The sequence below is a fragment of the Mustela lutreola genome, chromosome 4 (genome assembly GCF_030435805.1).
Source record: "Mustela lutreola isolate mMusLut2 chromosome 4, mMusLut2.pri, whole genome shotgun sequence".
In the NCBI taxonomy this organism is placed as follows: domain Eukaryota; kingdom Metazoa; phylum Chordata; class Mammalia; order Carnivora; family Mustelidae; genus Mustela; species Mustela lutreola.
In genome coordinates this window covers 200,524,618-200,548,543 of record NC_081293.1, presented here as the reverse complement: position 1 = coordinate 200,548,543, position 23,926 = coordinate 200,524,618, and the positions used below count along the sequence as shown (strand labels likewise).

Here is a 23,926-nt window from a genome sequence, read left to right as displayed (position 1 = left end):
AACACTTCCAACGTCACGCACGTGTGCACGGTGTCGTTCATTTACTCATCAGCTTAACAAGTATTTATTGAGCATCTGCTGTGCGCTGGGCCCTGGGCACACAGCAGTAAACAAGCCAGAAAAAATCTTCTATTCATGGAGCGTATCTTCCAGTATAATGAGGACGATCAAGGAAACAAGTAAGTAAAGTGTGTAATACGTTAGAGTCAGGGCCCGTAGGAGAAGGGGCTGCAGTTTTAAATGGAACCAGAAGATCCGAGTGAAGGGGGTGGTGAGGAAGAGTGCTGCCCAGACGTCCGCCTGAAGACTGGGTCCCGGACCCTCCAGCAGGCCAGTGGGCAGGAGTGAGGAGCTGGGACGGTGGGGGCCCTGCTCGTGGGTGGCCCGTGGGCAGCACAGAGAAGAAGGGATCTGTCTCTTTGTTTCCAAGTCGAGTGCCCTCAGGGAGCAGTCATCTAATAACGGGAGTCACCTCGTACCAAAGAGAGACCCAGCACCATGGGAGAAGGAAGCGTGGTTGTAGGGGTGTGAGCCGGCGGGTGCACGTTAAGGGTTGGTCTTAGATCCTCTGTTTGTGCAATAGCAGAGACAGAGGACACGGGGACAGATCCAGGTAACTGGAGGGGTTGGCTGGTGAGAGGGACAAGGATCGTTACGGACCATTCATTTTGGAGGATGGGGTACCTGGAAGTTTAGAAGGGAGGAGGAAGCAGGGACTTGCCTTTGGAAGGCATGACTGCTGGGGCCAGGAGCAAGAACAGCGTGGGGGTCCCGGAGTCCTGTGGGGACTGCTCATCAGAAACGAGCATTTGGGTGCGTGTGAAGCATAAGATGGATCCTTGAGGCTGAAGGGGTTTGAGATTTGGGCCAGCCACTTTCTGCCCTGAGTACATCGTGACCAAAGACCCCAGGAAGGTGGTCCCACCCTGAGGGAGGTACTGTTTCATCCAACCTGTAGTAGAGGGTCCAATGGTTGTCATGAGGAAAAATGGGAATGTTTCCCCTCTGAACCTGCTCTGAAAACACAATGGACTTTATTCAACATAATCGATGGGTGTGCCAGGTGGTGGGTATCAAGGAGGGCACAGATTGCATGGAGCCCTGCGTGTGGTGCACAAACAATGAAACTTGGGACACTGAAAAAATAAAATAAAATTTAAAAAAAGATAATTTATGTTAATGCCAAGCTAATAAAGGCGAGGAAGAGGAGAAATGCTTAGTATTTTAAGGATTTTCCATAACTGTCTTCACTGGTTCTCATCAACCATCTATGATATGCATTTGGATAAAACATTCTGACATGTAAATGTATGTAACAGGGACCCGTTTGGAATACTTGAACAATCAGGAAAGCAGTGTGGTGCTAGTAGGGGTAGTGATGGTGGCAAGAAGGTGTATTTCAAGCCCTTCTTAAAACCCTGAAAGCACTGACGTACTCAATATTTCGTGGCTTTCAGGGCTGTTGACATTCCTTAATTTTATTATAGTTTAAAGATGTTACTGTGAAGTAGATATATGAGAAAGTGTATTAACTGTAAAGGAAGACTGATAAATAATTTTAAGCAAAAGTATGTGGATCTACCATCCTTACCATATTGCTTCCTTCTCTCCCTATTTTCTTTGACATGAGTGGTAATTATTTCCTTGGTTTTCTTTATCATTTTGCCACCCATTTGTGCATCCTGAAACCACCAGTATGGAAAGGTCTCCTGGGGACTTTATACTAATTATATCATGTAGTCTCTATTCTTCTGTGTCTTGCTTCTCTTACCCAATATTGTGTTAATGAAGTACATCCATATTGTTGCCTGTCATCATAGCTCGCTTTTCATTCCATATGGTTTCTTTATTATTTATGTTTGGTTTTCCATTGTATGAACATACCAGAATGTATTTATCCCCTCTCCCATTGATCACTAGGGTTGCTTTCAAGTTGTGGTTATTGCACAAAAACACTGTGGAGAATGTTCCTTTACGTGGGTCTTGCTGTACATACGCGTGAGAATAAATGAAGAATGACATTGCTGGGTTGAGGAGTATATTGTGTTCAACATTACAGGTTGACAAGAGTGACAGTGCTAAGTGTGGGGGAGATGTGGGATGTTTATAAATTTCATCACTGCCTGTGGATGTCCACATATTCTCCTAAATGGTGTGGCAATTTTCACATCCACCGGCTTCTCAGCACACCTCCTGCCCTCGTGTTTCTTGCACCTCTGGGTTAGAATGAGCACTGGGACAGCCTGACTCACAAGTCCCATTTCTGTAGCCTTGTGTCACAGAAATGATGACAATCACAAACACTCCACATCTCACCAACACTTGGTATTGTCAAGCTAATGGGGTACTGTGGTATTTCATTATGAGTATTTCTTTTTCTCCTTTATTTTAAAAAATCATTATCATATTATTTTCATCAAAACACATAGCAATGGTAGCTAGTTTCCTTTTAAATATCAGAATTAAATATTAGGGATTTCACTATCATTTTGTATTTGTGTTGCCCTACAGAGAAAAAAAGGAAAAACAAACATTGATAAAGCTTGGACATGCTGTCCTGATTAGCTGGGCTAGTAAATATGGTTGACTGTTTGCTGGGTTTTGGCTCTAGTAACAAGAAGCCCAGGTTACAATATTTTTAATGGAATAGTACAATAAAAGGGGTTAATTAAGTCTAAACCAGGTAATGAAAGGGAGCAAGAAGGACATTTCATTTCAGAAATAGATTTTTTGAAGATTCTCAATTCATCAGGGTGTTTTTCCCTAATCCAAATGAATTATAGGGGATACAATTAATATGACCTTCAAAGTACTGTCTATGGGAGATGGTTGTGGTTTCCATTCTGGGGAGGGGGATGGCAAGTTGAGATGAATTCTCCGATATTTTCAATGTACTGCTCTACTTGGCTTGGCTTCAGAGTCTGAGAAATTCTCCACCAGTGGTCCTGCCATGGTCTGGTCCACTGGACTTGCTCACAGTACTGTAAGAACTCCTGCTAGGAAAAGTAAAGGAAGAGAAACATCTCATGCTGGCTCGGGTTAGAGTTTTGTTGTAGGAATTATTGATCTTATCATGACTGGACTCAGAATCCACTATGTGGTAGTTGAAATTTGTGATAATGGTGGAAGAGCTTAGTCAGATTAACTGTTCCATAGATAATCACAGAATCTGAACAACTATATGTGTATATGTGGGGGAGGGGTTAAAGGAGTGTAACTGGTAAATAGGTAGAACTAGAGGGGAGGCTACCTTTTCAATTCAAGCACTTGATTTGGTTAAAGTTTTGAGTTCACACCATTTTGCCTCTGGTACTCCACTGTCTGTGGCTTTGCACAGGAGAAACTTTGCATGTTTCTGGACTGGGCTGTTAGAAGAGAGAATTTGGAGCTGACAGATCATCTAGAAAGAGGGAAAATCCTGAAAGAGAGAGTGCCCCAATCTGCACCTAAAATCCACCCAGATAATAGGCCAACCACTTAACTATGCTTGTGTGGGGGAGATCTCAGAAAATCTGGAGTAAAGCAGCATCTGAAAGCCAACATACTTAAACAGAGATGTTAGCTGTTGTCTGTTGCAGATAATGGAGTTTGAGCCTGCCTAATTAACTGCTTTCTAAAATAAAAATCATTGTCCAGAGCAGCATAAAAGAATCCAGAGACTACAATGTTTTACTCATAATTACTTATATTTAATAATAAATAAAAAACTAGGTACATGAGGAAACAAGAAAATGTGACCCATAATCAAGAAAAAAGCAGCATCAAATAACCAATTCTGAATGAAACAGCTATTGTAATGAGCAGACAAATACTTTAAAGCCTTAATAAGGTGTGTACTAGAACCCAAAGGAAAACAAATGTGTAATAACTGAATAGGTGGCAACTATGGCCAAGAACTGAAAATAGAAATTATAGACCTTAAATGTTCAATAAGAGAAATGAAAGATTCACAGAATTGACTTAACAAAAGAACATAGGTGGCGGAAGAATCAGTGAACTTGAAAATAAGTCAATAGAAATGATCAGTTCTGAAGTACAAAAAGCTTGACGGAAATGAACAGAACCTCCAAAACCTGTAGAGAAATACTGAGTCATCTAATATATGGTAATTAGAATCCCAGAAAGAGATGAGAAAGATAATGGGACAGAAAAATATGTTTGAAGAAATCATGGTTAATAATGTCTTGAATTGGATTAAAGACATCAAGTTACAAATTCAACAAGCTAAAAAACCCTGCATATGAAATCAATCAAACAAACAAACAAACCCACACACGTAGGCATATGGTAAATTTACTAAAATACAGATGTCAAGTATTAAACAGCAGTCAGAGAAAAATGGCATGTTACATAAGGCAAAGGGTCCTACAGTTAACAGCAGATTTCTTGCCAGAAACAATAGAAACTGGAAGACAATGGAATGACATTTTTAAAACGATGCAGTAAAAAAACTGTCAGGGCACAGGGGTGGCTCCGTTGGTTGAGTCTGACTCTTGATTTCTGCTCATCATGATCTCATGGTCAGGAGATTGAGCCCCATGTCAGGCTCTGCGCTCAGCGCTGAGTCTGCTTGAGATTCTCTCTCTCCCTCTCCTTCTGCCCCTCCCTCTGTTCATGCTTTCTCTCTTTCTCTCTAAAATAAATTCATAAATCTTCAAAAAATATCAACTTAGAATTCTATATCGATGAAGCTAGTCTTCAACATTGAAGCAAAGAGATGTTCCAGGACTGCGCCATCCAGTTCACTGGCCACTAGTGAAAGCTACTGAGCATTTAAATATGAGTCGTCTGAATGGAGATGTAGGTGTCCAATAAGCCAAATTTTACAGACTAGGCATGAATGAAAATAAGGTAAACTATATCAGTATTAATTTTATTACATTGAGTGCACGTTGAAATGATATTCTAGATATGTTGAGTTAAATAAAACATTAATACAATTTTTAAAATGAATGTGAAAGACATTTTGGATCAACAAGCTCTAGGAAAATCCATGTGCAGCACACTCACACTCATAAATGCTAAAGGAAGTTCTTCACATTCAAGAGAAATAACGGGGGGGGGGTGCTTCTACATCTAGAAGATGTAGTGACGTCCCTGGAGATGGTGAACATGTGGGTGAAGACTATATTGATATTTTTATTTTAATAGAAAGACAAAAGAATCTTTAAAAATACAAATTATAAGACCAGTCTGCCATGAAGAAGCACTAGTGCATTGGGGGGAGGAGACTATAGGACTGTAAGATCCCTCTATGTCACAGGAGGTGATACAATATTGAATATAAGTAATTCTCTGTAATAAATTATACATGTACTGTGTAATCTCCAGAGCAACCACTAAAAAAATTTAAAGAATATAGCTAAAAAGCCTAGACAGAGACTAAAATAGAATGTCAAAAAATCTGTGATTAACCTAAAAGAAGGCAAGAAAGGAGAAACTGAGAAACCAAAATGAGACAAGATACATAGAAAACGAAGAGGAAAATGGTAGACCTAAATGAAACCATGTTAATACTTGGTAGATGTATAAATGACTAAGACACTAATGAAAAGGCATAAATTGTCAGACTTGGTTAAAAAAGCCAGGTCGGGGCGCCTGGGTGGCTCAGTGGTTTGGGCTGCTGCCTTTGGCTCGGGTCATGATCTCAGGGTCCTGGGATCAAGCCCCGCATCGGGCTCTCCGCTCAGTGGAGAGCCTGCTTCTCTCTCTCTCTCTCTGTCTGCCTCTCTGCCTACTTGTGATCTCTGTCTGTCAAGTAAATAAATAAAATCTTAAAAAAAAAAAAAAAGCCAGGTCAACTGTATGTTGTCTTAAAAGATACACTTTAGATTTATATATATTTAAATTTAGTGTGTGTGTTTATATAAACATACTGCAAACTGTAATCATTAAAAATTGGAGTAGAAAAAAAAAATTGGAGTAGCTACAGTAGTGCTAGGCAAAGTAGACTTTGAGGCAAAGCACATTACCCAAAGTAAAGAAAGACACTTTACAGTAATGAGAGGCTGCACCAGCAAGACGAAATTAAAATTTACACAATTTTAGTAACAGAGATTCAAAATACATGCACCAAGAAATTAAAAAAGAGAGATAAATGCAGTATCATAGTAAAATTCTGTTCTCAATAATCTATAAAAACGAAACATTAAAAGTCAGTAAAGATATAAGATCCAAATAATAAATGATGATTATAAATCAGTTCATTTATAAATCTATACATTTAAACTATAAATCTAAGTTATAGGATCTAAATGACTTAATCGACATTTACGGAAACTCCACTCAACATTGCAGAATCCGCGTTATTTTCAAGCATATATGGAATGCTTATCACAGTAATTCACACGCTGAGCCATAAAACAACACTTAATCAATTTCAGGAGATTGAAATATTACAGAATCTGTCTTATGACCACAATGGAATTGCATTTGAAATCAATAAGAATAAGAGCTCTAGAAAAACAACAAATATTTATGTTAAATGATGAACTTCAAGAAAACTGAAATGTCAATGAAGAAATCACAGAGGAAAAGAGAAATAATTCACACTGAATGAAAATGGAAAATACTACATATAAAATTTTATGGAACATAGTTGAAGCTGTGCTCAGGGGGAAATTTATAACTCCAGAATGTTTATTGTAGAAAGGAATTGATTTAAATCAATGATCTAATTTCCCACTTTAAGAAACTACAGGAAAAATGAGCATATGAAACCCAAAGTCAGTGTGAGGACAATGGTAGGAGCAGAAATAAACGGAACAGAAAGGGACAGAAACAACAGAGTACATGACAACACTCAATGAGGCCTTTGGAAATATTAATAGAATTAATAAATCCCTGGCTGTAACTACTCAGAAAAAGAAGAAAACATAAATTAATAATTTCAGTAATGAAAGTTGGAGGATCATTATAGGTCCTATGGGCATTAAAAGTATAATAAGGAGATATTATAAACAACTTTGTACCAATAAGTTTAATAAATTTATTGATAATTGGTCAATAAACATCAAGTTGAAATGGAAAAGTTCCTTATAAAGAATCACATCGAAAATGACATAAGAGAAAAGAAAAAGTCTGAATAGGTTTATAGCTATCAAAGACCTTAAACTTTCTCAGAATAATTTCCCACAAAGAGAACTCTAGGCACAGATGGTTTTATTAGCAAATTCTTTCAAACACCTAAGGAAAAAATATTACCAGTCCTACACAATTTTTTTAGAAAACAGAGAAAGAACACTGAGTGTTATATGCAACTAACCGATTGTTGAACACGACATCCAAAACTGATGAGGTGCTGTATGTTGGCTACTGAACATACAGAGTAGATTTAGAAAAGACCACGTGGCATAGAAACAATGCGGTATGACTCGGCCATAAAGACGGAGCCTCGCCGTTCGTGGTGACGTGGTTGGAGCTAAGCAAAATGCGTCAGGCAGAGAAAGATGAGCCTCATGGGATCTCACTCATATATAGAATTTACGAAGCAAAATAGATGAACATAGGGGAAACGAAAAAAAGGAGGCAAACCCAAGAGACTCCTAACTCTGGAGGACACACTGTGGGCTGCTGGAGGGGAGGTGGGTGGGGGACGGGCTCCGTCGCTGACAGGCACCCAGGAGGGCACTCGTCAGAGCACTGGGTGTCGTATGGATGTGATGAATCACTAAAATCCACTCCTGAAACCAACACTGCCTGTTAACCAACCGGCATTTAAGTAAAAACTTAAAAAAGTAAAAAAAATAAATTAAAAAAAGTTAAAAAAGAAAATAGAGAAAGAGAATTGTCAGCTCATTTTATGAGGGAGCATAGTTGTGGCCCCAAAGCCCGACACAGGAATCACGGAAAAAGAAAATCACAGACCACTAGCTCTGAGGCACACGCAGGATTAAATCTTTCACAAGGTGGTGGTCCGCTGAACCCAGCAGTGCGATGAAAGGGTACCTCGTGGCCAGACGGGCTTCATCCCAGGAACGCGAAGTTGGTTTAATGTTTGAAAATCAATATATTCCACCAGAGTCATTGAATAAAGAGAAAAGGGTGTGTTTATCTCAATAGATGCAGAAAACACTGAGAAAAGCTAAAACCCCTTCAGGATAGAAACTCTCAGGCACGAGTGATAGAGGGAACATCCCCAATCTGGTAAAATGCAGCTACAAAGCCCTTCGTGTAACGTGATACCCCATGTTGAAAGACCGGGTGCCTTCCGCCAAGACGGGGGACAAGGCAGAGAGGTCTGCTGTCATCACTTCCACTCGGCATTGTCCTGGGGGTCCTCGCCGGTGGGCGGGGGGAGCACGTCGAGGAATCCGCGGTGGGGCCGTAAGGCTGTGCTCCTTCTGGGAGGCCTGATTGTTCATGTAGGAAATGCTGCTTTGTCGACGGCAGTAGTAGCTTATAGGATCCATGCGAGTGTTTAACGAAGTCTTGGGATAAAAGGTCAACATTCAAAAATACAACTGAATTTCTACATACTAGCAGCAAGCAAGTGGACAATAAAATAAAAACTTCAGGTGTGATTGTGCCGAAAACATAAAATCTCTCCCGTCCCCCAGAGCTACTCCTCAGGGGGTGCCGGCGTCCGTACGGGGGACGGAGGAAAGGGAGCTGATTTTCAACTTTTGTCCCTAATAGGATTTTTTAAAAAGATTCTATTTATTTATCTCACAGAGATCACAAGTAGGCGGGGGGCGGGGTGTGGGAGGGAGCAGGCTCCCCGCCGAGCAGAGACCCCGATGCGGGGCTCCATCCCAGGACCCTGGGACCATGACCTGAGCCGAGGGCCCTGAGCCACCCAGGTGCCCCCCTAATAGGATTTTTATGATGACAAAATAACCATGAAGTCCAGGTCTTGTCACGAGGGCATCTTGTCTAAGGTCCTTTCCTCCCTCAGGCTGTGGAGAGCCGGCCGTGGAGCAGAGCACGCGCAGGACAGGGCAGGCCCAGACCCGAAGGCACAGGTTCGAGAGCCGCGGGCTCCTGACCCTCAGGCTGTGGCAGGGAGGAGGAGCGTGGCGATGACAGAGGACGCCATCCCTCTCTTGGCCCCACAGGGCTGAGGCTCCAGGGAGCGCCGCATGCTGGGGGAGTCCAGAGCAAGGGTGGTCCCCTCCCCAGCCCCAGCCCCAGCGCTGGTGCCAGAGCCAAGATGGCACCATAGCATGGTGTGGTCTGGCCGGTGGGTATGGGTGCGTGGGCCTGAGGCCAGGCTCCAGGCTCTCCCATGGTCTGCAGGGAGTGACAGGGTCTCCAGTCATCACCCTGGGTCCTGCTGAAGGGATGCAGAGGGGCTGGGGTTCGGTGTAGGGGCCGCACCTTGGGACAAAAGAGAGACATTTGAATGGGGTTTTCATAGCTGGTTGCTGCTCTGCTGTTACCAGCCCCGGGCCCCGGCCGGTCAGCCTGCGATGCTGTCCAGAGGACCCCCGGGGTACCAGGAACCCTTCATTCCTGCTGATGTTGGGTCGCAGAAACTGTGGATGTCTTAGAAATGCCGTGCGTTTGCCCCATAGACAGGACCGAAACAGGAGCCCGGATGCCCCGTCTGGCCGTCGCCCCGCGGCCCTCAGCCCACCCCGCTCCAGCCACAGCACCCAGGCTCCCCTGCTGGCTCTTGCCCTCCAGGAGGGGCAGGCTCAGAAGGACTAGGGCAGCTGGAGCCTCAGGTCTAGGTGTGACGTTGCTGCGTCTAGTCTGGCTTCTTAGGGGTTCAGTCAACACTGGGCGTGTTCTGGCCACACCACACCCAGCCTGGCGCCCCGGAACGCGGTCGGATCCCCGGCTCTCACTTTTCCCAGGAGGACATCTAGGCTTCTGAGGGCACGGGCACAGATCTTTTTTATGTTTATTTTAGCGAACAGCATAATACGCCCCCCCCCCATAAATGCCCAATAAAGATTAGTTTCCGCAGCGACGTGCAAGGAAATGGGTCAGTTCTGCACACTCAGGGGTTGCGTTTGGCTGGGATCCGCTCCAGCCGGCACCGGCTGCGTTCGCCAGGGTGACGTGTGGCGCTCGAAACAGTGCGCTTTTTGGTTTTGTATTTCTTTTGTACGTTTAATGAAAGAACATACCTTTAAGGATGCTGATGTGGAATGTGTCTTCCCATGATGGCATTAAGTAGCTGATTTACTTAGATATTTCCAAGTTCCTTGTGTTCCAAACATTATCTCTGAAAGGGGGAGAAGCTGCCGTGTTAGATGACATCGTTCTAAGTGGAGAGGCGTGTGAGTGCAGTACTCTGTGTCTAGGCCTGCTGTGTGGAAAGTGGATCACACTGTCCAGCGCGACTGTGTTCTCCTTTGGAGGCCGTCTCAGAGAGGTGTTTCTCTGATTCAGACACCCAGCACGTGTGAGTGGGGTTCTGGGAACAGGGAGAGCCCCCGGTTGGCTCCTGCCTCATGCTTGAGGTCTTGCCTCCCACCAGAGGAGGAGGGTGGCCTGCCGCCTGGACAGAGCAACCTGTCCGCTACTGAGGGCAAGAGTGGCAGTTTCCACTCATCGCGCGCCACCGGGCCTGCATCTGCTCCTGTGTCACCGACCCGGGGAGGTGGTCTGGGCGGTGCAGGTCGTCAGCAGCCAAGAGCAGGTGAGACGTACCCAGTTGCCCCTTTTAAGATGCAAAACTTCAGTAAAGGGTGTAAGAATTTTGGAATTTGTTCCCCAGCATACAAATCATCCCCATGAAAATTTATTTGCAGCTGCGCCCCGATGCCGATAGACTTATCCCATAAACCAGGGATCCATAAACACCACGAACCCCATAAAGAGCCGGACAAGTCCTTGCTCATCACCCACTTAATTGCAGGGGCTCGATCCAAGCCCCTCCCACTGAGTCACCAGCCGCAGGGCAGGCTTGTGTCGGACACGGGGGTTTCGGTCCTTGTTTTTCCAGCTGTTAAAATGAAAGATTCTTGGAATATCTCATATGTGAGGCTTGTTTATGATGCAAATACACAGATGCCCTTTCATCTCCCAGTGGCTTTGATGTCGTGATAGCCAGCCACCTCCTCGCAGACGCACCGAGATGTTATCAGGCTCACGAGCTCGCGGCCCGGTGTACAATGTGGGAACCGATTACGGATGAACCGGCCACTTCCCAATTAATAGAAAGATGAGAAGGGCTTGTGGATTCGTGTTTCGTTGAGGTTTTGGGGTTGCGTCTGGAGAACCAAGATGAGGGGGGGTCTGCTGAGACCAGAAAAGGAGGCAGTCCTGGACGTTGGGCGGCGCACCTGGGGACCGTTCCTCCAGGGACGTGGCCGTCCGCGCCTCCAGGGACAGGGTGTCCTCTCCCGTCCAGATGGGACAGAGCGTTCTTGTTTTAATACACATTCAGCGAAGAAGCTCGTTTTTTTCTCCGCCACAGTCCGGGTTTCAACTCGGGTTAGTGTCTCCCTGAACAGTGGAGGTGCCCCTGCCTGGGCCCCACCCCAGAACGTTTAAATTACCAAAAAAAAGAAAAAAAAAAATCTCAGGCACGGGCCTGGGTGTGGCCTTTTTAAAAGACTCCTGGGTCATGGGTGTCGTAGGGTGCACGGCCAAGGTTAACAGCCGCAGGTTTACTGGACTGCGTTACCTTTTCATCTCATTTTATTCATTTAAAAATTATTCTTACTAATCAAATGCTTCTGGGGGCAGATGCGTAAAGAAACCTACACGTCCAAGCCAAAACCCAGAAACAATAGTTAAAACATTCTTTTTCTGTTCATTAGATAATCTTTGAGTGAATGGATATGAAGTTGAAGAAAAGCTGGGTAAATATGCCAGATTTAATTTGAACTGCTTCAGTTTCTGCTGAAATGGCTGTTAACATGTGGGACCAAAATAGATTTTATCGGGAGAATACTAATTAACTAATTCCTGTACGGAGAGACAGACAAAACTGTGGGAGTGAGGAAACGCCTAACGTTCCGGCTCCCTGGAAATTTCCCCCCAACTTTCTGCTCGTTCCTCCTGACGTCTGGAAACTGTGTTCGTTAACCACCCTTTGTCCAGAACTGGAGCTGCCGGGAGGTCGGCGTGACGCGCTGAAGTGCCGGCGAGTGAAAGCGGCGGACCCCGGAACACCTGAAATGCGGTTTCATGGACGTGTCGGGCGTCGGGGAAGGTGTGAGCTTCTCCGTCAGGCGCGCTGCGTTTCTGGGACTCCAGCTTTCCTCCACGCTGCCGCCCGGCCGTGCAGCACGAGGCCCAGGACGAGGCTGTCCGGTCGTTCTGGAATCGTGCGGCTGCGTCGTGTCTGGTGGGACTGTAGGCCCACGTCTATCTGATTATATTCTGATTTTGTAGAAGCCGGTCTTCTGCATATATATGTTCTCCTTTTACTGACCCGAATGTTTAATTAATTAGAACACCCCATCTTACCATCATCCTCCGTAATGAGAGTTTACTGTACAGCTATTTTCGGCAGGCTGAACGAGTGGAAAGCTATTCACGGTGATGAGACCTGAATCCGCTGATTGTAGACGCGGGCAATTCACAATATCCCATCAGCGGTGATGGGGAGCAGACAAGCTAATTGGCCCACTTAAGGGATGGAGCTCCCCAAAGAGGGCTGTCTTTCATGGTTCAAGTTCCATTAATCAACAAATACTCATCGAGCTCCTGCTGGGTGCCTAGCATGATGCTGGAGACACCAGGGCGCGGGCGTGAGCGCGGGCCGTGTCCCGCGGCCCTGATTCAGATGGAGCACAAGACATGCACACACGCCGCTTCCAGTGAAAAATACGGTCTTGATCAGACATGGCCGTATGTACCCAGGAGAAGAAGGGCTCCCTTGCCCCAGAGTGGCACCAGGAATAAAGGGGTATATGGGGTAATACAGCAGTGACGGGCCCCACGCAGGTACCACAAAACACAGAGCCCGATGAGAGATCCCCCCCGGCGCAGAAGATGTCCCGCGTCCTCACACACAGCCGCCTGCCGCCGCCTTTCCTGCCTCAGAGAGGGAGCAGCCGCCGAGACGGCTTCTGGCTCCTCTAACCCGAGTCTGTCCAGTTCTGGGGGTTGGGGCTTTTGTCTGTTGGGTTTGCACTTCTCGTTTACCCCAAGATTTTGCTCCCAGGAACACAGAGTGGGTGCCTCTTAGATCTGGGACCCGGAGTCAGTGCAGCCATGCCGGGGCCAAAGCACAAAGTGGAGGGACCGGCCGCTTCCGCTCGGTGACACAGCTGTGCCCCAGGAGTCGGCCTGCGAGCCTAGACCCACTCACGCTTCCACTGTGTGAGTTTTAAAAAATATTTTCATTCATTTACAGGCCCCAGGCTAACGTCAAAATAATCGTCGCCGTCTGAAGACAGCCTGTGTTTCCCTGAGGTTGTGGGCGGGCCGTGGGCCTGCGTGCACAGGAGAAGGTGGGGCGGGGGCCGGGACAGGACCCCGTGCTTCGGGTCCGTCGCATCCCGTACTTCTCTGAGTGCTTTCATGGGGCGAAGCTTCAAGAAGCCTGGGGCCCATCCAGCCTCCCAGGAAGGGAGACTGGAGGAGGAGGGGTGGCCACCACCCCTTGGGACATCACCCGAAGAACTTTCTACCCATGGAGGTTTGTGAAAACGGTTCTCTGGTGTGCGCAGCTCTGCCACGAGCGGCCAGTCGCCTGTGTAGCCCCAAGAATCCGCAGTCCAGGGTGGAGCCTGTGGGCTTTGCTCTCTCCCCTTCCAGGTTTGGGAAGAGGCAGGGCCGGGGGCGAGCCGGGGGAGGGAGCTGGCTGCACCCCAGCCCACGCCGCGGCTAACTGCCCTGTACCTGACGATGCACTCCCACTGCCGGAGCCCTGTTTGCACCAACCTTGGGCTAAAGGCGTGACAGTGAAGCCAAACGTCGTGGCGAGTTTTAGAAAGATCAGGATAATGGTGACGTGAGGCAGAAACTATTTCAAGTAACACTCGATAGTCTGCGTCGGAACTTGCACTGGAGGGAAACTATTCTGCCAAAAAGTGATTAGTTCCCTCCAAGATGGTCTCTCATTTTTAAACTCAGCCTCACAATGCAATATGCCGCCCTCCTTTGATTTCATCCCCACTTATCTCTCCCACTTAGGCTCATTTCACAGACTTTTGATTTGATTTACAAATTTGCGATTGGGTTTTACAGGCATTATGGAGCCCACGCCTGTGCCAAAATACCCATCACCGGCTTCTATGTTCAGCTTTTCTGGGATCACTTGTCATCCTATATTCCTGTCGGGACACTGCCTGAGCACTGCCGGCGAGCCCCCATGGGGCTGAAGCCGCAGAGGCAAGCTCTGAGCCTGACCCCGGCAGCCGGGCTGTCCTTCCTGCTCAGTGCCCGGTGTCCCCAGGGCGCGTGGCCCTGTGGGGTGGCCCCAAGGGGCCCCAAGTGGCCCTCGCAGACCTTCTGCCTTCCGTGGGTGACTTTGTCTGTCTTGTCTTCTCCATTCAGGCCTCGGATCCTCGTGAGAAAAGACCGACGAGGCAGCATGAGGTCCGGAGGAGGACATGTGGCGGAGAGGGAGCGCGGTGGCCCTTGGGCCCAGGAGTGCGCGCCCTGTCACCTGTGGCCTGGGGCTGAGCTGGCTTCCCTGAGGTCCAGCATCTGCTGTCTGTGCCCTTACCCATCCCGCGAATGTTGCGTGACCCCCTCGGCTGTTCCGGGATCTGAGGTGCCAACAACGTTACCCGCCCGCCCCTCCCAGGTGAGGCTTGCGTCTACACAGCCTGCTCTGTTGCCAGACCCTGCGGGCGGGGGCAGGACACCCTGGCTCCTTCCCCCGAAGGCCCGGTCCCCCGCCCCAGATACCAGGTCATGAGTCTGCTGCGGGTTACTAGGGTGACCTGGTTCTTGTCCGCTTATGGTCAGGTACTCTGCTTAAGTGTGTCCTAAATAGGGTTTTCTTTTTCTGTTTTTTAATATGGTTGCAATAATCTTCTTCTTCCTCTTCTTGGTGATTTTCCCCAGAAGTCGCCGGTGCTCTGCCTGGCCCCCGAGCATCCTTCCTCCGGCCGGCGACGTCACCCGCCGGCACCTGCGGCCTCAGCCTGCGCCCCCCACGCCGAGCCCCACGCGGAGCCCCCCGCGGAGGTCAGACGCGCTGGCTCGCTGGTGCCCCCGGCAGTCCTCGGCAGCCGACTGGGTGGATGAACGCCCCAGGCATCTCCTGTCTCAGGAAGGGCACCTCGGCGTGCAGTCCTGCTCCATCTCCCCGGGCCCTCCGGGCGTTTCTGCCTCTCTTCTGCCCACGGCGTTTCCAGCTGCTCGTCTGCAAACCCTCACCCCCGGCCCGGCTCTGCAGGAGTCAGGTATGTTCGCGGCGCTTCCTCTGGAATCAGTGCTGCGCAGGAGACCCAGTCACGGCTGACAGTGTGTGGGCAAGTGCTCGGTCCGTCTGCCGCAACGTGTTCCGCCTCCCCTCGGCCCCCGCACCACGTGGACAGTTTCCCTCGGGATCCCCTCCCCCCCCTTCCTTCTTACGTTCCCTCCTTCCAATAATGTGTCTGTCTTTTTCCCAACGACTGAAATGTCCTTCTATACTGTGACGTGACTCCCTTGTAAGGGTGCCATCCGTCCGCCTCTCGGTGAACACCATTTCTCCAGCTTCCGGGACAGCAATCTGCTTGGCTGACGGTCTGTGTGGCCGTCCATGACGTCTTAGCTTCAGACCCCTGGGCCCGAAGCCCCCAGACCAGCCTGCCTCATATTGTTAAAGCTTTTGCTGCAGTTTCCAAATGGACCTCCCCAAAGCTTAGGCCTGTGCCGCCTGCACGGGATGCTTTCTGCTTCCCCAAACGCCTGACGAGGGCAGGCTTTAACCTTCGCCAATGTGATGGGGAAGTGCAGTCTTCCTAATTTTTTTCTCTGAATTACCTTGTTTTAAATACCACTTTGGAAATTACATCTCCTCTTGTCCAGTGACCTCCCGTTTGGGCCATACTTCCCTAGTGGACTTACTGATTGTAGCTGCAAATGTCTCAAAAGGTTGATAGTTTTCCTTTTCATTGTATTTATGACATGTTTTAATTTGCAGAACTTACAAGTGATCATGTTATAAATCTGTCAAGGTTTTCCTTATGGTTTTTCCCTTGAGGCTGTGCTGCTATGGGCAACCTCAACCTTCAGGTTAAAACAGGGTTTTCTGAAAAACAAACTACACTTTCCGTGGTGTCTTGTAGTTTATTTTCAATCAATCAATCATTATCACTTATTCTAGTCTGTATCTGTCTTACGGGTTGTTCTTACAGGTTGTTTCTATACGGTTTGGAATGAGGTCCTCATTTTATTTCTTTCCAAGTGCTTGAGTTTTCTCCGTTTCATTTAAAAAACTGTTCCCTGTTTCCCCACTAACCTCGGGTGTCATCCTAGATTCTCGTTCCTGTGAGGGCTCAGGGCCAAGGGTACGTGGTATTCGAAGAGATGTCAGGTTTAAAAAGGCCTGCTCCATTCAAATCGTCCTTCGGAAGCTGGGGAGGAGCGAGGTTAGCCTTCTGTCCTGCAGGAACTCTCGGTCTGGGTGTGCCCGTGCGCACCGGGGGTGATGGCGGCCGTGGGCAGCCCATCTGAGCAATGGCGCGGTGGCCGGTCCTGTTCTGAGCTCGCTCCGCGCGTTCCTGCTGTAACTAAGTGTCCTCTGGTGCCGATGCAGCCCCCACGTGACAGGCCAGAAACTGAGGCTTCCACACTGGGATGGCGTGTGGCATTTCTAAAATGCGTTGCCCACCGTACCCACACGGGCGTGCCGCGGCCCCACAAGGCCCCTCTTCTCCATCGTGGTCCCTCCGGAGCCCGTGCCGGTGTTTTCCGGGCTTCCACTGGGCTCCTTGGTGGAAGGAGCCTTCTCCACATGAGACTGTGCCGCTTTTCTCGTGACATTTTCAGTGACGTGTCATTTTTGTCAGATTGTTTTTCATATAAATTTTAGATTCACTCATCAAATTATAAAAACAGCAATCATGCTATTTGAAACTGAAATTGCAAGACGCACACGCGTTAACCCGAGGGAAGTCGGTCGTGGCATAATCCTTCATTTAACAGACGTGGCGGTGACGCTGGACTCCTCCGTTTCCGTAGAGGGCCTTGCTCATGACTCCCAGCTTAGCTTCCTGGGCTCAGCACATTTCCCAAGATCTTCGACGTTTTCTGTTTTTATCATAACTTCTTATTAAGTGAGACCTTTGAAGTTATAGATCTTAAAGTATATAGAACAGAGAAGCAACACGAAGCTGCTTCTGGAAATGTAATGGAAATTGTAACTATTGACAAGAGAAATAAAGTATCACCTATAACAATAAATACAAATGGGTTAAGATTTGGAATGAAAACCAAAGCCATTCATCATGGTCCAGAAAGAAAAACAAGCCACTTGTAAAATACATACCTAAACAAAACGTCAGAGCCGGGTTAGGCAAAAGTACGTCAAGAAAACACGAACAGAGAGACTAAGCCATGGTATTAGCATGAAAATGTCCTTAAAAGCAAAAGTCATGACGTGAGACTGAAGTGTCATATAAAAAGGTATAGTAAGCAACACTGTGGAATAATTAGTAATCTTTAATGCCCCTTAATTGGGGAAGGGTAGACAATAAATATGATTATAAGTAGAAAGATAATATTTTTTTCCTATGTTATCTTTAACCTACTTCCTTGTTTTTCTTTTTGAGGTTCTTTCTACAGTCCACATGTAATGGACTTCTTTGCACAGTGAAGTAATAACCAGGGCCTTTAAAAATATATACTGTATCTAATTGCCCTAGAATCTTCTATTACAAATAACTTCTCCGCACTTTTGCATCTGATTGTGCTAGAATCTAGTATTACAAAGAACAACTTCTTCCTGTCTTAGCGCCACATTTGTGTTATAGTGACTGTACATTTAGGGGCCTGTCTGGCTGCCCGTTCTGTTCTGATTGTCCATTTGTTTCTTGTTTCATCAATACTAGAGCATATTAATTACTGTGACTTTAAAAGATCTTCATGTTGAATAGAGCGTGTTTCCTGCTTTGTTCTTATTTGAGCACATTTTGGCTATTCTTTGCTCTTTGAATTTTCATGTTGTTAGAATCAGCTTGTCAAGCTTCTAAAAAAGGTCTTCTGGGGTTTGATTAGCATTGTATCCGATACATAGATGAGTTTTGGTGAATGGATATCGTCACCATGCGCGTCCTTCCAAGCTACAAATGCTCTAGGAGGCTCTTTTACGGTTTTATGCAGAGAAGTCTCACACGTCTTCCGTAAGAGTCATTCATAGTCACACACGTTATCTGAAGCTCTTGTACATGGTTTCCGCTCATGTTCTCCTGAAGGAGAGCCCGAGACAAGGATATGGGCACAGGCAGTTTACATAGAACCTGGCCCCAGGATGCAGAGCAGCGCGTGCAGGACAGGAAAGAGGAAAGCCAGGACGGCAGGGACTCGTGAGCGACTGTCACTGTGGACAGCCAGGACTCCGTCTCATGGGAAGCAGAGAAAGGGTCCTGGGATTTTCCCACCAGAGGACAGACTGGGACATTGGCCGACGATCCCATTCCCGCCGCGCTTGAGGGCTGCCTCCAGAGCTGTTCTGTCTCTGTGCTTCTGCCCGTCTCTGTGCACGGACCGAGAGGTCGCCGGGGCTTGGACGGATGCCTGCAGCAGACGGCAGACCCCACACGCGTGCTGGCTGCGGGCCGGCCACGCGCGTGGAGCTGTCCGCCGCCACTGTGCTGAAGTCGGGCTGGCCGGCGGGACGCCGCCCGGGGCCCTGCCAGCAGCGGCTCCGTCATCTTTCTCCTTTCCCCAAAATTATGTGTGTTTGCCCTCAGGACAAAGGTAGCGGGCTGACGTGTGTGTCGACCACACCCAGCAGCCCCCTGAATTCACTTACAGATTCTAGTACTTTATCCACTGGTTCTCCTGGATTTTACACTTACAAAGTGCCACCAGCTGTAGGTACTGACCGTCCTGTTTTCTCCTCTCAGTCCCTCCATACTCAGTTCCTCTCTCGTCTTCCTGAAGCTTCCAGTGCCGTGCTGGACGGAAGTGGAGGGATGGGCGCTGCTCCCTGCCTCGGAGACAACGCTTCCGGCTCCCAAAGGATGACGTTCGGTGCCGATTTCGTGAAGATGTCTTTTATCTGGTTGAGAGCATCTTCTAGTCATAGTTTCCTGGAGGCAGTAGACCTTAAGTGGGTACTGAACGTCGCCATCTTTGATTCATCACAGGTAGTTTTTCTTCTTATTCCTGATTTTTGTGTCAACTTACTTCAGACCCCACGGCTCTTCGGTTATTATCAAAAGTCACTTGCACAAAATCGCGTTGATGGAGATACCTCTGAAAGAGATTCAGTTCATGTAGCATTTTCTTAAATACGTTGTTATTTCTTAAATCATTTGCCTACGGACCTGGGGTGGGCCCCTTCTCAAGATAAGATTTTGCGATGCAGGAAACACGTAGCACTGCCTGTTTCAGGGGGAATGTGTGTTGTAGGAACGTGAATGGAATTGGTGGTGTAGGGACGCTTCTGCTTTTAGAGCAGTGCTGCTCAGGCGTCAGACGGGTGGCTTCGTGTCCCCTGGCCTGGGGCAGTGCTGAGCTTGAGCACTGTTTTGTGAGCTCTTCAGCAAGGTCATCGGATGTGCAATTTTCTGTGATCTCAGGGATGCCCGTCTTGGTTGACGGGCATGAACAGAAGGTGTTCATCACTGGAGGAACACCAGAGTTCAGTCAAAGTTTAGTAAAAATAAAGATGTGCTTTTTCCATACACTCGTTTGAAGACCCCCGGATTCTCTGCTGGAGTCGGGGGTCCACAGAGTCCACTCACTCCCCCATCTGTCCTGGAAGGCTTCACCCCCGTCCTGCACGAGTGGCTCCTTCTCGGCCTTCAGGACGTGCTCACGTCGCTGCCCACACCCCAGGATCCCCGCCGCCCTCTCTGCATACGCGCTCACATTCCTGCACACGCTGCTTGCACTCTGCGTGTCTGTCCAGACTGTGTGCTTGTGTCGGTCTCCCCTGCTGGACCATCAGCATCTTGGGGCTTTCCTGTCCTCCGCTGCACATCCATGGCTAGCCTGGCACTGGGTCATCCCCGGTTGTTGGAGGACTAAAAAGTGCTCCTTTCTGAATTATGTTTTAGCAACTGAGGCCACAGCGGGAGGGGACCCGGGACACGGCCGTGAACACAGCGAGGCTGCCGCTGTGTTGTTTGCGCCCGTGTCTTGAGAGGCTGCCTTGGAGCCTGGGAGAGCTGAGGGTTCCCATTTGTTTGACACTAGACGCTCAGACCCAGACCCGGGCCCGGCTCGGACACTGCAGGACCCAGAGTGTGTCCGATGTGCTCTGGCCCTCCTGCTTCATCTCTCTGTCCCGGTCCTTCTTTGTTCTTATTGTGCTTATTTAGGAATCTTATTTTTTGTGCTGTACTTATTTCTAAAAGCACTGATTCATCATTTTCTTTTTTTTTTTTTTTTAAGATTTATTTATTTATTTGACAGAGAACACAAGTAGACAGAAGCAGGCAGAGAGAGAGGAAGGGAAGCAGAGCCCCTGCTGAGCAGAGAGCCCGACACGGGACTCGAACCCAGGACCCTGAGATCATGACCTGAGCCGAAGGCAGCGGCTTAACCCACTGAGCCACCCAGGCGCCCTCATTTTCTTTTTTAAGTATGTTTTTCTGTGGCTATTGGGGAGGGGTGGTGAGTAGGGGGCAGGTGAACAGACACCTGAGTCCCTCTCCCCCTGCCTGGCAGGACCGCGTGCTGCCGAACACACCGCTGACCCCCCAGTAACAGGACAGTAACAGGCAGAGGTGAACACGTGCTGCCCAGGCTGGACGGAGTTGAGGCGGCCTGAGGACAGAGCGGGGTGGAGCAGGGGGCGGGGCAGGGCCATGCGCTTCACCTTCTGGGGACGCCTTTGGAGAGGAAGGAAGTTGCTGCTTGCACGGCCCACAGGTCGAGCGCTCCTGCTCGTACAGGGACGTGCAGGTGACAGTCGGGACGCGGCTTGCCGGCCGCAGGGCGGGCTCCCCTCTGTGTCTGACTGTGGCACACCCCATTCATAACCTCCCCCGTGGCACACCGGGCCCCGCGTGAGTGCTGCTGGAGGGCGGCTTCTCTGGACGCAGCATTCTTGGCAGAACTCAGCTCTCAGCGCTTCCGAGCCTTCCACCCTTTGTCCGCCAGGTCGCACGCTGAGCTCTCTTCATTGGTGCAGACCGCCTAGCCCAGACCACACGGAGTCAGGGAAGCCTGTCCGTGGCGAGCAGCACGGACAGAAACCTGGTCTGTGGTCCGGAGAGAATGGGGCTCTCTGTTGCAGAGACGACAGCATGGAACACGGCTGTGTCGTCTCTACGGTGACCAGGCATGGTGTCCGGGCGGGGTGCTAAGTGTCCAGCTGACTGCAGATCATCTCTCCAGAGAGCCCTGCTGCAAACATTCTGCCCACACGAAAGGAAAAGACCAGTTCCTGCCCCATGTCAGCCCTTCATGCCGCCGCAAAGGGCTTGGGGCTGGGAAGGGGACACGTACCGCCGAGGCCACAGTCCTTCTGAATTCCAAACATACCTGCAACTCCCCACCTCTCCCGAAAGTCGCGGCTCTTATCTGGGAAGCACACGGCTGTTGGGTTAGACGAGAATTCTAGAGAAATACAGCCTGCCTCGGAGTTACCTCTCCGCATGGCCCAAATAAACCAAGAATTATGTAAGACCGCATGCCCTTTCCACCGCGGATGGACACTTGATTGTGAGCTACAAAACCGTTTTGATTTTGCAGAAGCCATTAGATTCTGGCACCTGATAAATATTGCTGCCTGTGATTATAATCAGCACCTGCTGTCTGTGGGCGCCGTCTGCGGAGGAGGAGACACATTTGCCCAAATTAATTGGAGGGAAATGATGAAAGGCAGCTGTTCTCAGCTCTGGGCCCCGTAAGTGAGCTGTACTCGGCTGGATGCAGCCCTCCCCACTCCCCAGGAGGGCGTAGGCCTCAGGATGCCGGTGCTCAGAGCCCCCGAGAGCACCTTGCTCGCACAGGTAGAGCGGCTCGGGGAGCGTGCGACGCCGACGCCTGCAGCCATGACGCAGACACTTTACACGCTTTTATGTCAGTGAAATCTGCCTCCATGGAGACGCCACTGTTCACTCGAGCTGAGACACTGGTTTCCTACTAGATCCTTTCCCTTTCCAGTGCATCTGATGGAAAAACAGTCTCGTCCCCTGCAGGGGAGCTTGGGTCCGGCTGGTGTCAGGGGTTGGATCTAGGTTGGGGGGAGGCGGGAGTCCTGGAGTCAGCCAGGGAGGGATGGCTCTCTGCCTGGCTCCCTTTCAGGAGGCTTGGCACTTGCAGAGATGATGGGAACTAGGCACGCATCCTAACTTCCAGAAAAAATCATTCCCAGCAGGTGACCCTGGTCAGGCAGAGGTAGAAATCGCTTTGATTTAAAAACAGACGACATACTAGGGCCAGGAAAGGAGGAGCCATCTGGCCCCACTTTCCCCAGACCTGATGGGGTCACAGCTGGACAAGAGCGCATGTAGCTTCGAGCACGGCAGGAAGAAGCACTTGCCCCTCCGAGCGGGAGTGGGTGAAGGGACCAGCGCACCGTGGGGCCAGCTCCCTGGTGGGCTGTCAGTGCTGGTGGCCGGGGAAGCCCTGGAAGGCCCTGTCAGACCCTGTGGATGGGAGCCCCAGGCCGAGGCACCAGAGCCGCAGGGCCCATCCTCCTAGGAGGCGAAGGGCAGCACGGAGCCGGAGCCTTGGAAGGAGCCATGCACACACAGTGACTCGTTCCTGAGTCGGCAGCTGGAGCTGAGGTCCGTGTGCGGCCACACAGAGCAGAGTGTCGCTGTGCCAGCCTGGCCTGTGGCTTGATGAAGGGGCTCCAGCTGACGGGCCCCAGGGGCTGCCGCTGCCCCTACGACAGGGACACACGCCAGCAGCCCCCTGGCTGGTCGGGGACCTGCTCTGAGTTCAGAGACCGGTGTGTGGGCCGCGCCCCCTCTCACTTGCGCTCCCATGTGCTGTTGGCTCTCCATGCACATGCGTTTGTCCTTAGCTCAGAAGTGGGGCTCGTGACCTCCTCTTTCATAAGGGAGAGTGAGGGAGTCTGTGTCTGATGTGGCAACTTAGGCACCACGGGAAGACGGCACATGGCACAGTGAGGTCAGCCACGAGGACGGGAAGGGGACACTCGGTGGGTGGAGGCGCTCGCCCCACTCTCGAGTACCCGCTGTCACGGTCCCCTTGGCTAGTGATCCCAATCTCAGGCAGTAGTTCCTGCTTCTGCTGCGGGAGCGCCAGGCATTTCCACACAATCCAAAGCTGGATGCCAGGCAAAATATAAACAGACGGACAGCAGGGCGGTGCGCTGGGGGTGGCGCTGGCTCTGGCCGCTGCTCGGGTCCCTCTCTATGACTCTCTTCAGGAGCCGGGCTTGGGGCTGCTGGAGGAGCAGGGACCGTGGCGGGGGGTCTGCAGCCCTTCTGACCTCCACTGCTGGGTCTTTCCTACCAGGTGGGTGTTGGCGGGTGAGCAAAGCAAGGTGTGCCCACAGAGTCATGCCCCCAGCCACGACGTCCCCGGCGGCGGTCCGAATGCAGGCTGCCGTTGGCAGAGTGTGTTTCTGCAGCAAGTGTAGGCAGCCCTCGCCGGGCCTGATGAGTCCATTCTACAGTCTCACCTGACGTGGGGGATGAAAACGAACTCACTGGGGACATCGTGCCACCTGTGGTGGCTGGAATCTGCTGACAGCCGGCAAAGTCATTTTCAACTCAGAGTGTCTGTTTCAGCTGCACCTGCCCGCTGAGCCCGCAGGGCTCCGAGCTCGCACGGCGGTCTGCTAGGAGTGCAGGGGTGGCGCGGGGCTTCTCCGTGCTGTTCTGGACAGGGGAACACCTGCAGATCGCTCCTGTGGGACCCAGTGGGACCCAGGGGCATTTCTGCCCTGGGTTCCTCCAACCTATCACTGTGGAGGGGCAGTGGTCTG

The 23,926-nt window shown here is 49.6% G+C and overlaps 1 long non-coding RNA gene across 3 annotated transcripts in view; it reads left to right on the top strand.

Moving 5' to 3' along the window:
* The window catches only part of LOC131829992 (uncharacterized), a 138,818-nt gene extending 124,165 nt beyond the window's left edge, over window positions 1-14,653 (top strand). For all 3 annotated transcript variants that reach the window (XR_009353056.1, XR_009353055.1, XR_009353057.1), the window contains one exon: window positions 14,407-14,653. This is a non-coding gene — a long non-coding RNA (uncharacterized LOC131829992). The remainder of the gene's footprint in view (window positions 1-14,406) is intronic.
* The last annotated feature ends 9,273 nt before the right edge of the window (window positions 14,654-23,926 follow it).